Here is a 19,688-nt window from a genome sequence, read left to right as displayed (position 1 = left end):
ATTAGGCAATGATGGACCGGTCGATTGCTGACGAACCGGTACCGGTAGATGAATTGTACACAGACCTCCTGATGAGAGATCTTTGTCCATCTGTAAGCATAATTGATCAACAGAATAGCCAGCATCACTCAGTGATAATATAGCGACCACCTCACATCAGTCTGGATCAACTCGTTCTCGGAGACATCAACCCCAAACCATTACTTCTGCCGCCAACCTTAAACCAGCTTATTTGGCAATGTATCCTACAAGATACATATTGCATATTTCATTCAAAAATGAACCCAAATTTTTCAAACTTTAAAATTTGTTATCATCAAATTAGATCGTTGCCAAATTAAGGGTTGTAATTAATTTTGCAACTCCGCATGAGAATGTAGGATCACCAGTATATTTAGAGTACACATGGAACCCCAAACTAGCTTATAGTTGACTTCCACAGAATTGAGTAGTGTTAGCGCTGCTTGGCTGTCTTTGGAAAAACATTTTTAAGCATCTATCTCTCTTCGTAGCAAGACAATTTTTAACTCTAGAAACTATATAATCTGTTTCCTTGGAAAAATATCCTGCGAGCGCCACTGATTCCAAATTATAGTAATCTCCGTTCGTTGAAGAAGCCGCTAGTAGAAAAACGTATCAATATTCATTGAGCCATTTTTCATAACGTCTAATCAAACTTCTCGGTTACCTCATTTCCAATAAGAATATTACACCTGGCCATGATCGACTAAAACTTCTCAGATTACTCTGACCTTTCAAATAGTCTTCACGCTTAAAATCGGTATTGGAATATTTGCATAATTTTCGTCATTTACATTTCTGAGCTCCGAAAAAATATAATACGTTTCACGAACTGTATTTCTATTTACTTAAGGAAACTTGAGGAAACCATTGTGAAAAAGGGCAAAAAATGAAGACCGCCATCTTTTTACTGTATTTTATTTAATCCTTCAAATGTAGATATATCCAAGATTGTATGAATAATGACCAAAATTGAACTAAGGACCGGACTAAGTTCGAAACAATAGGGTGGTGTAAAATAAAATATATGAATAACTCAGCCAAACAAAAGTAAATAATAATTGAAAATCGGCAAAAAGTCTGATAGTAGCTGAAATTCTGTAGTTATAGAAAACTTGTGCGTTTAACACACCATCTTACATGTTATCATTATGAACGATTTTCTGACAAAAAAACTCAATAAACCTTTTCATACAACCCTAGTACTCTGAAAATAAGGATTCGAATTTTATTTCTTCCTTTTAAAAATCACAAAGTCTATGAAATTTATTTCTAGTTTATTGAAATTATATTGTTTCTCCTTTTCTACTATAAACTTCTGGCCAACATTTTGTGAAAAACGCTTTTATTTTTTGTTAATGATAAAGTAAACCCACAAAATGTGAGTTTACAAGTTCATAATAATAATAATAAATAAATAATAAATAATGTTATTACCAAATTATTTTTCACTATCAATATACAAATAGGGAACCATTAAACAAAAACGATTGACAAATTTTATTGGTAAAGCGTTATTCTATTCATAAATCCAGTACTTTTGTAAAGAAATTATTTTTTTATTTGGTATACACATAGCGGATTTGGATATTTTTTATTTGCACATAGCTGTTTTCGTAAACTGAAGAAGCATAAGGAAGTAGTACAAAAAATCATTTTTTATCATTTTATTTAAATAAATCAAGAAATTCATTAAAATTTATAAACAACAGAATCGATAATTATCGTCAAACATATTAGAATTGAAAAACAAAGTAAAAATCATTTGTTTCACATGGATATTAGTAATAGGACTTATGCATTGATTCTTTTAAAGACTGCAATACATTATACGTTGACGTTTCAATTTTTAGCTGTTCTTGTACAATTTTTTAGAGGATTGATATTGTGACTAAGTCTACGTTGAGACAGGAGGTCATTCATCGCTGTGTCTGATTTTGTAAGAGAATTTATCGTTTTCATAGAGAATAGTCCTGATATTTACAACTGTTGGATCAGCTTATCGATGAGAAATTGTTTGGAAGGCTCTCAAAGTCTTTAAAAAAAGAGTAATTCACTTGGTTTATCGAATAAGGCTGTTTAGATCTCGCCTGTCTCATTCTGCTTACATATTCGGCGGGCGTAAAAATAGGAGCTTTGAAGTAATGTACTAATGATGAATGTACGGAGTCTACTTCCACCATAGTATGGCCTTTTTTTAATTTTAATTTAATTTTAATTGCTGGATTTGAAACTTTGTAATCTGCTGTAATTCTCACGAGATGAAACATAACAATGCGCGTCCTTGTTATTATTTATGTAAATTGTGAAATTACGTAGATAGATAGATAGACTCCTTAGATACTACAGATACTATTTACAAAAATTCCTGCAAATGTTTGTAATTCTATACCCAGGTCTAAATTATTGAGACTATTATTTAGTGTGTCATTGTGACTGATACCACTCAAATTTTGAAGTGAGATTTCTGTCCATTTGTGTGAATATTTTTTTTCACAGGTGCGTTTGAGAAACATACATTTTCTTTGTTTATGTCATAATTTGGGCTTAATGAAGTTTAAATTCTATTTTTTAAGACAAAGTTGACAGTAGAACGTGTTCTTGAGTTGCTTTTCTTCATTTTGCAACTGAAAATAACAAAGAATTTTCATTCGCGAAAGCCTTAAACTATTTTCTATAAAAAATATTTATTTCAAATCCTAAAATATTCCTATGTCATTTTATTCGCGAACTCCCGCGCTAACCTAACAAAATACATACGAAATTGGTCTATATTACGTATTAATAAACGATTAATTATTCTCTAGTCAAATATAGTCATACAATCGTAATATAATGTTATTACCTCATTAAAAATTGGAATATTAATCGAAAAAATAACGATAACTGAACCAAACAAGCTATGCGGACGAAAATATCAGAAGACCGCCATTCTGAAAAGTAGAAATCCGCTGTGTACTATGCTTGCACATAGAGAGTTACGGCGCCCAATTCAAATGGGTCAGAAAACGCTAATCGCAGGAAATAATCATTTTCTTCACCTAGCGTCTCTTGAAGACAGACTTTTTGAATGTACACATAGGGTGATTCATATTTTTGTTTTCGTGTGACAAAATGCTTAGTATTTTCACATTTAACTGATTTTTAATCGACGGAGTTTGATTCACTATATTTTTTTTGGAGGCGCAACGCTATGTATTATACGTACTATGAAGAATAACGATTTAGGTATTAATATTCATCCATTTATAATTCATGCACTAGAACATCTATTTGTTAAAAGCGATCAGAATATCAGCGAAGTGATCATACCTATTTTTTAAATCGTAAATAATTCGGAACATACTGTATTATAAAAAATCTACCACCAAGAGAGAGAAGTGTTGGAAGGTTTAATAATCATTTCTATTCACTTTTCGTAATCGGTTTTCTTCTGATGTGTACGAGGTTCATGTACTTGGAATATTCCATTTTTTCTATTATAGAAAATATGTTATCTAACTTTTAATTCTTCTCGATGCATTATCAGTTTAATAGAACAATGTAGTAGTTATACGCAGTCGAAAATATGAAGTGAATATTTATTTCTAATCATGTAACAGTCTTTTATTAAATAACAATTTTCTGAAAATGGCGGAATCCTTTCTTTTCATCCCCCTTTGACTCAAGGTCAGTGTTATAGACTGTGCAGTAGATCCATCAAAAGATCATGCTCGGCGAGCGCGTGCGTATGCTAGGGTGCTGGGTGGGGTATATACCTACTACACCACTATTCTAGCAGTCTGTGTACTGAGCCGGGCGGGTGTGCAGAAGTTTCATAACTGACTCAATATTACTAAATTTAAAATAATAACAACAGAAAATATGTAATTAATGCACGTCTCTCTTATAATTTATGTGACTCTATCAATAGCATCAAGAAATTTGCATAGAAGAACATTGAATAACAAAGCAATATGTGTTGGGTCAATTCTAACCTCTACAAACTGAAAGTGACAGAATGGCAGGTTACGAGTTTACTAATGAAATGTAAAGTGGACTAAATATTCATTCGAAGTATTTCACGAAGAGCTCAGTGAAATATATTTAAAACCATATAACTGCTTCATTTACTATAATAAGTGGAAAAAGTGGACAATACTTTCTTGCAGATTGAAATGTCATGTGAAAAGTAAACAACTGGCCATTATAAAGGTGCGTTCTTGTCTTATGTGTAAATTAGTTGTATGATTAAGATATTTTATGTTATTTGATTCAGATGTTGTTATGTTAGGCTTTGTATATGTGTTGGGTTTGTAATTGTGAAAGAATCTAGTTGAAGTGCTTGGCCAGCTCCATCACTGACACTTTATAATGGAATCAGGGATTCTCGTTATTAGTTAGATATAATGTTGTGAGCTAACATCTGCAAAAGAAGTATTGTCATGAATACTGATGCTTTGTCTATTACAGTTTATATTTAAAACTACAATTTAAATAATTTCCTATACATAGAGATTTTCCAATGCTACAACTGCCAACATTTTTTCTAAACCAAGAAAAGGTTGAAAATATTTCATTTTCTAGAGATTGAGTCTCTTTCATTATCAAAGGTAAATATTTTTCCTATGATCAAGCAAAATGCATTTATTATATTATGATAGTTGTAATATTTTTGTTAATTTCCAAAATAAATTCTCTAATCCACTTGAAAAGTAATATTTATATTCTGGTTGGATGCATATTTTTTTAATGCACAGCATGTTCATGTTTTCACTTTTTTTTTAATTGTCAAAATCAGGGTAAGTATTTCAACGTTTTAATTGTTGCATGATCCTGGAAAAAATAGTGTATGCCATGTCACCTGGAAAGAAGAACAGAAATCTATAAAAATGGGTACAAAAATTATCCAATTTATCTTAGGTATAGCAACTATTTGAAACTCAATTATGCTTATTCTGTGAAGAGCACACTGAAACATGTGTAACTTATATGTGCCATGGAACAAGAAGAATATGTCATAGTATGTCAGCATAACCTTCAAAGTTTGAAAATTTTTATGTTAGGACTATGAATTTTTCCTTCAAACTATAATATTCAAATTGAGGCATTAAAATAAATGGATCCAACAATAAATTTGAAGGGAATTTACAACCTTCACAGAATGAGTTTCATTAAATATTCATTTAATTTCTCATAAATATGACTGAAACCAGGAACAATAGCTTAGAAACGCTTTTCTGACTTAGGTACTAATATGGTTATTCTAAGGATACATATAATGTTTTGTCAAACAACATAAACTGTATACTTATTAGTGTGGGTAGGATAATATTAGCCATAATAATTTACTTACAACTTAAAATTGCAAACAGGCCTTTAACTACTTAAGTTATAATTGAAAGATTGTTGTACAGGGTATATTAAGTGTTCTGATACTTTAATTTTGGTTTTAAAGGAATTGTCTAAAGATGAGAGCTCTTTTATTTAGTTGGAACTATTTTGATTTACATAATAAAAAATTTCACTAAAGGTGGTCCCAATTTAAATTTGGTCATACTAAGCTGTATATCATAAAAAAGTTAAGTAGTAACATTTACTTAATGAAAACTAGAATCAACTCCATTGTTAGACCTATTTTAAAATAATGAAAAATATTTTACAGTAATATATACAATTGTTGATAAAAACTGTTTTTTTCTTGTTGACTGGAAACAAAAATTGGTTTTGGCAATTTCAAAAACAAAGTGAGCTGGTGTTAAATTTTTTAGATGAATCTATAGTATTCCAGCCCAAGTTATTCTAAAATGCAATACATATTGGGTATATTATTTTTCTTTCAATTAAAAAAAAAAGATGGAGTGTGAGTATTTTATAAATAGATATTCATAATTTATCATTTTGGTAGGATTTTAATCAGTACCTTAGTTATAATTTACAAAAATATAAGTGTCCAATTTTTATGCTTTCATTAATTTAATACTTAACTTATTTATTTATAAAAAATTGCCCATACCACTGGGAATCAAAAACGTATTATGTATGTATTATTTGTCCAAATCTATAGTACCACATTTTGAGTAGAACTTTTCCAAATGTAATATTAAATCAAAGAGTGACATATTAATCAAAATTGAAGTTTAGTACTTATGGGAATTATCATTTTGCTACAAACGGGTGTTTCCAAGTGATATTTTTATTTTTGGAAAGAGAAAACAGTGAAACATACCTATATCACAAGAATAAGATGGTTGTTTAATATAAATGATTGTCGTTTAATTGTTTTACTATGTTTCCCTAACATTTATTATGATATGGATTCTAACTGTACCACATTAAAAATAAAAAAAGTACCTGACTATCAATTATAATTCTTACTACTGAATAGATTCCATAATTTTGTCACCAAAAGAAAAACCATCAATATAATTATTAGCTTTATGTATTTTTTTTTCTCAAAATCCACCTCTATGAACATAATCAGTTTTTACTTCCATATTGGAAACAGTATTATTTATACTGTAAAAATATAAAGTAGCCCTGCTGCTCTTAAGAAAAGTATTAGGAATTGCTGTTGGCCTCAGAATTACTGAACTTTTTCAACTATAAAACTTTTACAACATTTCCAACTTCTTTCTTGTATAAATTATGTTGTATCTGTTAAGAAGTAACCAGTCATTCCACTCATATAAAAACATTACCTACTGTTGGATGCCCATAAGGTATGAGAAAAGGAAACCTGAGTTGTTTTCTTTATTTTCTATACAGATAGTATCAGATTACTAGCAATTTCAGGAAGAAATACTTTATCTGTTAACTTTTGGATCTCAGTACATAGACATGCTTTCTCGGCCAGTCTCTATTATTAACAAATGCCACAGCCACAACTGGAATATGGTTTATATGAATATACAATTACCTATCAATCAGTAACCTCACTAATTTTTATTCACAAAGGATGTGTGTATATATCCATATTAAATAAATCTATATATGTCGAGGCATAAAACTAGGAAAGTAAGTAAATTGACTTTTCCATCGAAGAATGGTCACATTTTCATTGAAAATATTTTCAAACACAGTTTAGTGTCAGTAGTATTTACTTATTACTTATAATTTTTTAGAAATATTTCTTAGTTTATGATAATGATTTTACAATTTATTGCTGTAGGACAGAAAACTTGAGCTTTCAGTTCTGAATTAGAATTAGAATTTGGTAGTTGTAGTACTGATAAGAGGCACGTTACAATCGTGTCATCTTCTGTTCAGATTAGAGAGGCAAAATAAAAAAGTATATAGACGAGTCCCGCAGATTATAATCGAAATCTTCAGATGCATTTTTTTTTGTAAATGTGAGTCAATTATCCCAACCACCGCCATGTTTTTCAAGGGAGATATGATTCAATATAAATGCTCCACAAATAAAAGTGCTCTCAGACATTTAAAGTGTATGCTTTTCAAATTGCAACAGAATGATTTTAAAAGAGATATTCTTGTAAGTCTTCTTGTAAGCACCAGATACTTCAGATACATTGTTGAGGTTTGAAGTTCTTCGAGTTTTATAATGAATTTTTAATCAAAGATGCTTTAGCAATAGGCGTGGATATATTTTAGGATCGATATCAGTATGTAAGTCATTAAAAATTGTGAAACTTCTTCAAGAGCTCTAACACGGCCGTGAGAACAAATCATCATTAAAATTTCAATAGGCTTTTTCAGGCAAAAGTACCATCAACAACTATCGATTTCTATATACTTGATAGTTATCGAAAATCTATTTCCACTATTTAAGTATTGTCATCAATTATTAACAACGTATTTTCACATCTAAATTACTTCTATTGTTACCTATTTATTTTTCATTTCTGTTATTAAACTTAATGACGTAACTCGTAGAATAAGTTTTTTATTTTAATTTTGGTGGTATTGAACCATTCTAATGCATGAACTAACACTTATTTACAGATTTAAGATTGCATGAATAGTTAATTGATTGAGATTGTTGACTTACAAGCTTCAACTATTTTTATACTTTTTTGAAAAAGCTTGTATACCCCCAAAAAACCTAGAAATTCGCGCGTATACGTTGCCGTACTTTTATTTTTGAAATTATTATTTCCATTGCCGTTTATTCCAGAGTTTTTTAAATTTGTTGTTTTATTATATTTATCAAGGCAATATTCCGATATATTATATATATATATATATATATATAAATATATATATATATATATATATATATATATATATATATATATATATATATATATATGTGTGTGTGTGTTTTGATATACTTATTTAGAACAGACTAATTATTTTATAACTATATCTTTCAATACATTGTAATTGGGTTGATTTTTAAATTTGTCATTATTCAATTTTCGTAGTTTTTTTTAAATAAGGAACCATTCGACCTATTCCTTCTTCATTTATGTCATAAGCCATTATGACATTAAAATTTAATATAGTTGGAGAGTAAAGAAGCTACTTCTTTGTAAAAGAAAAGCAAACTATAGTAATAATTGTTTTCTAATAAAAGTCATAAATGTTGTCAGCTCACCTGAAACTGATTTTCTACTCTTCTATTAAGTACGAAGTTTATTAGAAGAAATTAAATTGGACAGAACGTACTTATTTACATCTTTTACTTTTTTCAAAACAGTTTTGGTACGTTTGATACGATGCGCTTTAGCTTGTCATATTCAAAAAACAAAACAATGACATTTATGGCACTGGATACGGTTAAACAATTTTCAAATATCAATCCTTGTCTAATTTTCCCTTCAGAGGATTTCTGAGTTCACTCTTTAATACTGAAATACTCTCAAACCATCATATTGCCATCACCATATATAACAGTAAAACTCAAATAAGCTTCTGTTGGATATGAAAGTTTGAAATAATATTGTTTCTTTTTTTTACAGTTTTTACACGCATTTGCCCATTCTAGTCTTCTTTTTCGGTCGAATTTAGCTCTACCTACCAGCGTTAACATCACCTTTTAGCCTCGACAGTTTCCATCTTTTGATAGTTGTAATTGGAATGGGTGTTTCGCAGTTTTACGCTGTGGCATTTTTTGCAATCAAGCTTCGTTGTAATTGAAAACATTGATTCTTCACCCTCTTGTGTCATGTTCGTTATCATACTCCCTCTAAATTCTACCTGTGTTGCTCTCCAGTTAACACAGTTTAATAACAAATTCAAACGTCTGTGTTGAGAGACCGTATCAGGCAGAATACTGTCGATTGTATGCCCATTGTCTTCTGAGAGATGACTCATCGTATTTTTATTTTTATATTGTGCGAACCCGGATCGTGTTGCTTAGCAGACATAGCACCATTCCGCTATATCCTCTATTTTGATTTTCTTTAGTTTTCTGTTAAGAGTGTAGTTTTCACCTTTCAAGCTACTCAGAAGTTAAATGGACATTGTGGCACTCTCCCTGTAGGATACAAATAGCAAAAACATAAGTCAAATAAGTAGTCAAAATGTTCAGGATAGAGATGGTACGACACTTTCTCTACGCTAGATAGTTTTCGCCATGTTTCGGATGTCATCCGTGAAAATTTTATGTAATAAACTAGTATGCAATATTTTGGATGAAAGGGTAAACCATAATTGGTCAATATCATGTTAATTTGCTGACACTTTTTGATGCCGGACGCCCTCATTTGTTGAAGACAAGAGTTCTCTTCCATCACGTCAGTGTGCCTGCCCATTCGTTCGCTATATTCACCTGATCTGACTTCCTTCGACTACTTTCAATTCCCAAACTTCAAAAAATGGTTTAGTGGCAAGCGATTGCCGATTGATGATGGCAGAGACAAACGCATATTTTGTGGAACTTCCGAAATATTATTCTTTAAATGGTTTGAAATGGAAACTTGCTGGGCTAAGTGAGTAGAGTCAAAAGAAGATTAATTCGAAAATTAAAATATTTTTTTACGACTGAGTAACTTCAATTCATTGAAAAGTCATTTTAATTATCGGTTTTTATTAGATAAATTAACTCCTATATAAAATGTGTCATTTAAATATGACTGTTTTGTCATTTTGACAGCGATAAAAAATGTGCATCGTTTTTTATCACCGATAAAAACGCCTGTTCCACTATAAGATACGTCTCCATTGAACAAACAATGGGGAAACAAGTTTGTCAAACACGTTGATTAAAGTGCAGTTTTAACAAACATTTCTTATTTCAACAAACAATTGTTTGACAAACATTTTCACTTAAAAATTGCGATTCGGCATGAAACATTAGTCAGTTAGGTTTTGTCGAAGAATGGGTGATTTGAACCGCCGCCGTTAATATCGATGATAGGTGATAAGTAATCAAAATACTAATTTTCGCCAAGCAATTGGCGTTCAAGATCGTCTGGGTATAACACTCAGGTTTTTGGCTTCTGGTGATTCCTATCATTCGTTGATGTATTTATTTAAGGTATCTCAACAAAGCATTTCAAAAATTGTACCGCAACTATATACTGTTTGAAAGTGTACGAAAAGACACATTCAACGCCCAAAGAATGGGAGTTAGTTGCTGCGGTCTCCTCTGATAGTGGCAGTGTACCTTGGGAAAAGGACTATGCCTGAGTGTAGGTGATTTAGTGTATTTATTTTCTATTAATTAATATCGGCGACATTATTTACACCTAAATCTTTTGCAATGTCATCTAATGCATCTCTTCTTTTGATTTTGTTCTTGTAACCATCATTATTAGTGTCCAATAATAAAGGTTTACATTCGTAAACGTTAATTAACCTTATCAAATTCTCCTGGCTCCAAAACTCTTTACTCATTTTGCGGAAAAATCACACACACACACACTTTTCCACTGAATATTTTCAATAAAAAAATCCAAATAATAATGTTTATATCCAAAAATTACGCCGAAAACCCTTTCAAAATACACTAAAACAAGCCAAACAGGTGGTAGGGGAAGTCCCTAAAATTTTCGACAAATGTTTGGCAAATAATGTTTGTCCATTGTTTTTCCAGTGAGGACGCCGATTTAAGCGTCTATATCTAGTATGCTTACGTCACTTTAATGTCAGTTATTTAAGTATTGTTGATAACTGATAGTGAAACATTAGTCGTTTTGGGGAAGTTTCGACTCAACAAATATAGAAAAAGCAATCCCGCAATCCACAAAAAATACTGAAGCGTCAATATGGAGACAAGAGTTTTTTCAATTACGAACTGTCGATACAAAAAATAGCAGATATATTGAAGGGTTGGGCTTATAATATAAAAAAAGAGGAATGAAGAAGATTATAAAGAATATATAGTTAAATCAATTTGGAATTCAACTCCCGGTGCTTTACCTATTTTTATTTTTCTATTGCCTTTATTACCTCGCTCTTTTTTATGTCTGCTCCTGGCTTTTCTAGTATCGCGACCGCTACTGTTATGTTGCCGTATTCTCTTTCTGATTGTTCTTCATCTCCTTTGCTTCTTTCTGTCCCACTGCCCCTATTTTCAAAGTGTTCCTCCCATCTGTCAAATATTTAATTTTCTTCGGTTATATGTATTACCTTTTGTAGCTTTTAAGTTGCTTAGTGGATTTTTGATTGATCTCAATATGTGATACAGTTTTTCTCCAAATTCCTCCCAAATTTTAGCAATAATTTTATTTACATCGCCATATCTAATTGCATTACAAATACAGAAGATAGTATACCTACTAATATATCTTAATTATAATTGACGTCTGCCATATTCTTTTACTCACACCGACTGGGCAGCTGTTACATCTGATTTATTTAACCTAAAGGTAAAATTTCGCGCATATGTTGCAATGTAATGCAATGTTTTGTTACAAGTTAAAAGAGAAAAGTGTTTTTTTCAAATCTGTTGCAACGTGTTAATGTAGTACCAACTTTGAAGCCTGTATGAGTGGTATAAGCGAATCAAAAGTCGAATTGAATTAAAAATGGGGAACGGTCGAGTCATTCTTCGCGCAGAATAACAGATAAAATGTGCAAAAACGCGACAGACTTGATTGTTTAAACAGGCGTTTGGCTAGTCTAGAGTTTTTAGAAACGATGCTGAAAGATACCTGAAAATAGCGCAACGATCGTTTCACAAGTCTCTTTAGTTTCGTGAGTTTTTGACCGCTAAGTCTTCCTGTCTATTACCATACTAACTTGTATCAATATAACGAAGTAGGGATTGTTGAAATCAGGAAGAATGGTGATCTACCTGTCAACTAGACGACCACAGGTCAAACAGTGGGTCCGGATAGTGGAAAGAAAATAAAAATTCGGCATGTCACCTATCGGGAGGCAACGGCAAACTACCAACAGTACTATGCCGCACATAGACGTTTGAATTTATCATTCTAGATCCTTTGTATCTGTGGTAAATGAATAGCACAACACGACAGAAGTGACAGCGCGTGATGTAAGGATGAACTAAACTAACAACTTTTGATGGGGATGCAAAATAAAAAAGAGCAACACCTTTCCTGAAAAATCTCTGACAATAAATAGCGGTGATTGGAAAAGCGTGTTGTCGGGGAAAATACCATATTCTACTGGAGGCATGCCTCGTAGGACAAAACTGAAATCGTTGACCAAAAAATATTACTCAGAATAAAAAATTTTGCATTGAATTTTTTTGTTCAAATAATTGTGAACTAGACTGATAAATGTGTTAATTAAAACCGCGTATTTATAATTGCCAAAGAAATAAAGCAGATAGTGAAATGAAATAAAAAAACAGACATGAAAATGAATACAATGAGAACGTTGAAAATAAAAAAAACATGAAGAGGTTTTAGGGTGTAAAGTAATAGTAACATTAAATTTGAATAGAAATATCTGGTGTAGAAAAGTAATTTTTTTTTTGGATTATCATGAACAATTACAGTTCTTTTTTAATTACCTCGGTCAGTTATAATTCGTCCTAAATTTTCTGTAAAGTCGTACTTACTCTATATAAAATTCAGTACGAATCATCTGTGCAACTTATACAGGGTGATTCACTAAAAAGTGTAAATATAAAACTTGGCTTCTCTTGTTTCTTCTATATACCATTAGATATTTTTCGATCATAAGAGGTAAGGAATGTAAGTATATCAGAATACATTGAAATTTTGTTAAGATGGGGAAAATTTTTTCCTTCCTACATTCTTTGCCGCTGGACGGCAGAATTTTTCAATTCTGCAAGAATTTTTATCTAAATTATTTACTTACGCTTCTAAATTTAAACATGGGACTGCAATATCACATTGAAATCTGAAGATGTGTTTCATATTTAGATTTTTTCATCGTCACGAATTGCATTTAATTAACGAATAAAACGTTGTATTTTGCTATTTAATATTGAATATCAATGCTTACGGTTAAAAATATTACAACTTCAATAAAAAAATTGATGTAATGTATCCTGTGTAGAATATCATATAACTGTTTTGGTCTAATTGTTGGCTATGGTTATTTTGAAATGCACAGTTCTAAGTAAAAAAATAACTATTAATTACTTGGGGGTTTATGAAAAATTGACGCAATGTTTCTAAACTGGTATAATGGTATTCTGGATAATCTGCTACCTTTTGCTGTATTACTTCTAACGTCCTTATATAAACTATAAATTCTGCTAGGTATGAAATCTTGAGTAGCTTTGTCAACTGATTTCAGTTTTTCTTCACATGTTTTTCGGTTCTGTCAATGATCCACCCCTTTGGTGACTACTCGATAGATGGAAAATTCATTTACTCTAGCTAATTCTTATCATGATTACATTATTAGATTGTTGATGTTAATATCTAGCAGGAATATTTCGAAGGAATTGTGTACATACAGCTTCGGCCAATCGAAATGCATGCAATGTTCACGTATCGATGTTTTCATTAGTAAACAGAGTTCACTTAGACTGACGGTTTGCTAGATATTTACTGAATTTTATACGGGGAGTAAACATTATTTTTCATTTCTTAATTTGGTATGAGTGCCGTGCGTATTTATGAAATATTGATTGATCCTCGCACTACTACTGAGTTCCCTCGGTAGCTTATTGCTCTTATTACTCACTTGATCTTCTCGAATTCCTTCGTGATCTCCTGGTAATCTCGAGTCATCTGATAAAAGTGCGTTACTTGAATGTACAAAATTTTAGTTTTAGTGTTTTCTTGTTAAACTCTTGACCCATGAACATAGAACTGCTCTTGTAATATACTAAATTATATTCACCGTTGATGAATACTTTACATTTCTCACTATGTTCACATGCTCACTGAACTTCCTCAAACATGCAGAGACCACAAATCGATTATCACGTGCGGATCCTGACCTCTCAGTATAGTTACCGGTTTCATTAAATCTATGACCTCAGCCGCATAATATTGGCTATAACCATCATGATTAAAGCCACTACCTTTGCAACATCTGTCTCTATTCAGATCACTTTGACGTCAAACCTTTCAACAAAAAATCGTACGAAGCATTTAATTAATGTATGTAATGTCATCGTACTTATACAAGGATTAGTCTAAAATATTATATGCCTTTAAATTGAAAATGAAAATAAGTGGGTAGTGTATATCATCCTGTTTCTTTTAATTCACATGGTTAATCTTCATCAAATACCAAGGACCGTTCGTGATCTACGTCACGCCAAATTACACTAATTTTGACCCTTTCCTCCCCCACAGAAGCTGCAGCCCTCTTTAATAGTTCGTAGTGACTTGATAATAAATATTAATATTTCAAGATATTGTTTTTAATAAACTCATAATAAAGCAATAAATATTTGAAATTACAAGCAAATAAATCATTTTTTATATTTAATATCAGCGGCCCAAAGGCTCTCCAGCAATGTATGAAAAAATTTTTAACTTTCCCGAACCTCGCTCATCTTTATCTTTGTACCAGCATTTCCTGTTTCAACGGTATCAAGTATACAGAATCGGTTTTCGCTTTTATATCGGTTCTGCAAAGGGAACCTGTTGAAACGTGTTTACAGTAGAAGCCCAAATGGATCGTGTTGAACAACGCAACTTGCATTTAAAAGAGTAAGACAAACGTTCAGGTCAAGCACCCATAATTGCTACCATAATTTCGTGTTATAAGATCGACAAATAGTGAAAGACAGTGCCCTCGCAGAACATGTGATACATAATATATTTACTGCCGAACTGAACACTGAAAGATGCGAGAATGCAATAGCTCAGCAGGGTTCGTATTATTTGAGCGTTCCCCATATTTTTCAGATTTGACTACCAACAATTAACGACTGTTTCTAAAACGTGAAGAACACTTCCAATGTAAATGATTTTCTTGGGATAATTAAATCAGATGTCCGGTTTGTGGGGCTTGAACAAATTTTATATCAAGACGAATTTGAAATGTTAGAATATAGATGGGAAAATGTGTTAACCTTGATAGATGCAGGATAGAAGCAGGCTCCTTTGTGCTCCATCAAATTGACGCGACAGCAGCAAGGTGATACTGACGTCCATTAATAGTGACGTGAAATATGAAACGGTCGATCAAGAGCAACCATCCTCACAGAGGAAGTAACTCTGCTCCACGGTAACACGTGATCGCACGTCTCACACAAAGGCCAATTTCACGTGAGAATAGCTTGAGCATCTGCGGTGCGGACATGTCCCTTGTGAATTTCATCTATTTGTTAAGCTGAAAAATGTATAATAAATAAAAAAGTAAAGCGTTCCACCTCAGACGACGAATTGGGGGGCATAATAAAGTACTGGCTTTTGTCACAGACACAGAAAGTCTTGGAAGATGAAATCCATTGGCTCTTCAAACAATGGGGTAATTCAGCTCGGGCCTTGCAATGGGCCTTTGGTGATTGCTTTTGAATAAAGAGCACCCCCGTATTCTCTCGCACCGCAAAAACGTTTTCATAACTATTTAGGAAACCGTCATCATATGCATCAGCCCAATCTTTAGCAAATGCGATTTAATAAGGTAGATAGTCTATTTTTAAGCAAACAAAGGCAGAAGCGACATTTTATTTAATCAGTACTATTTACCAACGGAGCGGGATTTATGAGACTGACATAATCATCTCAGATAATTTACTTTTGTGGGACTAATGTTAATTCACACGACATAATCCAGGCGCGGCATCAGCAAAACTTTATTGTAAATATTTGTTCTGGATAATTGATTTCTAGTCCAATTATGTGGGAATTTCTTGAAAATAATGAAAATTTATTGTCAGAAGATAATTTATCAAAATCCATATTGGTATAATCCTAAGCCAATATGATTCTTAGTTTCCATTATATTCCATTTTGATTTAACTTTAATTTTTGTAGTGCACTGTTAACTAAACTAAATGTAAAATTTTAAATTCGCACTTTTCAAAAAATATATTTTTATAATCTGATATCTTGATATCACAATTTCCGTAAATTTCTGCTTACTATTATGGTAGATAATAAATTTATGATAATCCTGTTTAGTTCCTTATTTATTTAGTTTTATTTACGCGGTGAATATTCTTTTAAGAAACAAATGCTACAATTAAATATCAATAATATCAATAAAATGTATGTCTACCTGCTTTATACGCAATGCCTTTATATAGATTGGGAAATAGCAAAACATCATTAATTCAGATTGTTTAACAAAAAATATTTCAACTTGGAAGTACCGATGCGTGTGTGCATCTGTGATTTTCAAATAATAAAGCGCATACGTGTGATATACAATAGTTATTGATTTATTTATTCATAGTATAACACATGGTTAATAAATTGATCATATTTAAAACCACGGCTACTGACACTAGTCCACGGGGGAATATAATAACTGTCAGATATGACGAATATGCGTTTTAATAACTTTTATTATCGTGTATGTAATATCATTATTATTATAGTTAAATATGCAGCCATATTATATGTATTTTAACGAAAAACTCGCGAGCTCAATTTATTTTCAGATTTATTTGAAACCTACCAAATTATATTCTTTCCATTTATACTAGTCGTTTACATTGTTTATACCAAAGTGGCTCGGTACTGTGTCCGACTGATGACATGTCACATACTTTACAAAACTGTCCGTTCCAGACTGCACTTCGTTCCACCTCTCTCAAATCTCATATGATTTCTAAATAACGACTAATTACGACGAAAAACGACCTTGAACACTTTACAGATAAACTACAGATAATATAGGTGATTCCTCTTTATTCTTCCGTTGATCTGACGTTTTTTTGGTGTTGGATGCCAGACGTACTCGTCTCTGGTGTAGTTCGTTATCAACCTCAGCTGATCTATGGCGCTGATGCTTGTCTTAGGCTGATGTCCTGCTGGTCTTTGAGATTCTTTCGATAGGTTCACTCCTAGGTGTTTGGTGATGTTGGTCCAGGTGGTTTCTTCTTCCGAGGTGTCCACGTTGATTTCTGTTTATTCTTGTTAAAAAACACACTGCTTGATTTTTTTCTGCTATGATACAGATTTTCTACGTTTTCCACTAGTTGTCGATTTGACCCGGTCTTCGTAAACTCTTGTGTGTTTAAAGCTTGTGAAAATGAATTGGTGCATCCCTGCATCAAGGAATCTTAATCTAAAAGTCTATAGAAAGAATTACGGTTCTTCCAGATAAGTGGCAAAATGTCATCTATCTGAACGGTACATATATCACATTTAAAGTGTTTGAAATTCAGATTGGAATACAAGAAAAAAAACAAATTTCTTTTTCCACAACAAAATTTGAATCAATGTATAGAAGGGATTTATTGATTTTATAAATAAGACAAAATGTATGTCCCACACTTAATTCACTCAATATTAATGCATCCATATTTTATTTCCATGATTCGACCAATATAATTGTCCAATATTGGATAAATTTATTTATATAGGATATTTCCCAATAATTTGAAACTTAAAACTTCATTACGTTTTCTTTATTTTATTCAAATGATTTGTTTGAGTTTTTAAATTAATGTTATTTTTTTATTTTCATAATTTTGCCTTGTGTTTTGTGCAACGATATATTTTGTTAATTCATTGTCTGATTTCTACTTGACTTTTCTATTATTTTGGTTCTTATTGTTTGAGCAAATAAACATTATTCTTTGATCAATTGTTCACATTGATAATTTAATTGTCAGTTTTGCCAGACGTCACAGTTTTTTATTTACCAGAGCTTATCTATTTGCTCCGCTCCTGACCCACAGTCTCTAATAAAAATCGACATTTAAATTTGGTTCCACCAAACTTTTATTGTAAGAAAATCATGAAGCTATTCAAATGGCTCACTCATTTCTCAAAATTGTCGATGGTAGAATGAAATTAATACTACGATTAAGCTTCATGGTCCATGTTCTTTTAATATAATAATAAAGTTAGCAGAACAGCCAATTTTTCTAAAACTTACACTGCGGCAAATTTCATAGTATGGCACTTAATTTTCCGCTTTTTGTTTTTTCTGTCTGTTCATATTGCTTTGCTAAGTTTAGTAATATTCAAATCAGTGGTTTGAATATCTGAGTCGCATTAGAAATACTAGAATAACGATGATGAAAGTGCGTTAATCCCAATGGAGAAATAAAAATTATTCTTTGTCAATTTTTTGTTGTAAGTAGGTTAGGGGTGGAGAAAAGTCTTAGTACATTTATAATTTGCAATAAAAGATTAATATTTATTGCTCGATGCTCGGCCGTTCAGCATATTAAAAAGTTTATAAAAATTTAAAAAATGTGACTTTATGTATACATTTATGAGCTTACAAATTTGTTATGTAAACAAGTAGATTTAAAGGATCCTTTTAAAAAGATGAAAGTTCATAGTTTTTGAATAAATTGATAAAAAAATATATATCTTATTGTGAAATTATCTGCTACACTTTGAAGATATGATTAAAAAAAGTTTCAAATCTATAATTTGCAGGCTTGCTATTTCGATGGTAATTTGAATCCTCATTATATTTGACTACAGGCTGAGTTGGGGTTATTCTAATAATTAAAATCAATTTCAGTTGATACAATTTGCTATTCTGAGGAATTTTGAAGAATTGATTTTTAACTAGAGTCGATTTATATCCATATTATTATTTTAAAATATTCGTTATAATTTATGTCAATGTGACACGGTCCAAAATAAAAACTGGCTCAAATGTGTACAAATCTTTCTTATCTATGGCGGTCGAATTCTGAAAATAATGCTGAATACCTTTTGTATTCTTGATTTCTTTAGGCCTTTTTATGTTAACGGTCGGCTTTTGGCTCCTAGAATAATGTGTTTGTGTGGTTGAAGTTTACCAGTAGTGGCGTTGATTTATTACAATCTGAAGTATTGGACAAATTAATTATTCCAATGAACTTTATAAACCTACGTAAAAAAACTTGGCTAGATGGTGAACTCTTACAAAAAATGTAGAAATGATAAATATGTACAATTGTCAAAAAATACTACATAAACTATGAAAAAATAAAGCCTGATAGTTGGAGAATGTCAGTGGAAGAGTCATGAAAAAATTATTTTATGATGATTAGTTAGACTGAACAAAAAATATCCCTAACAAGTGGAACGATATTTAATTGATATAAGGATTACAAGGTATTGCCAACTACAATGCGACAGCCGGGGACCGAGAAAAAGTGGAAACAAAAAATGAAGAGAATAGAAGCTTGTAGCCTTAAAAACGTTTTTTGTGTATGAAGTAACTGTTGATATAATTGAGAGTTTTGAATTCCTATATCC

The 19,688-nt window shown here is 31.5% G+C and overlaps 1 protein-coding gene and 1 long non-coding RNA gene across 4 annotated transcripts in view; one reads left to right on the top strand and one right to left on the bottom strand.

Moving 5' to 3' along the window:
- Nucleotides 1-925: 925 nt before the first annotated feature.
- LOC130451211 (uncharacterized) lies at nt 926-3,575 on the bottom strand. The gene is made up of 2 exons (XR_008910694.1): nt 2,867-3,575; nt 926-2,648 (listed from the first exon to the last, which is right to left on the bottom strand). It is a non-coding gene; the product is annotated as an uncharacterized LOC130451211 (long non-coding RNA).
- Nucleotides 3,576-3,789: 214 nt separating this feature from the next.
- The window catches only part of LOC130451864 (plexin-A4), a 262,174-nt gene continuing 246,275 nt past the window's right edge, over nt 3,790-19,688 (top strand). The window contains exon 1 of one of the 3 annotated variants that reach the window (XM_056791218.1): nt 3,790-4,215. The gene's annotated coding sequence lies outside the window, so the exon portion shown is untranslated. The remainder of the gene's footprint in view (nt 4,216-19,688) is intronic. The other 2 variants (XM_056791221.1, XM_056791220.1) reach the window with 2 other exon arrangements.

The sequence above is a fragment of the Diorhabda sublineata genome, chromosome X (genome assembly GCF_026230105.1).
Source record: "Diorhabda sublineata isolate icDioSubl1.1 chromosome X, icDioSubl1.1, whole genome shotgun sequence".
NCBI classification, from domain to species: Eukaryota; Metazoa; Arthropoda; class Insecta; order Coleoptera; family Chrysomelidae; genus Diorhabda; species Diorhabda sublineata.
This window is presented reverse-complemented; position numbering and strand designations above follow the sequence as displayed.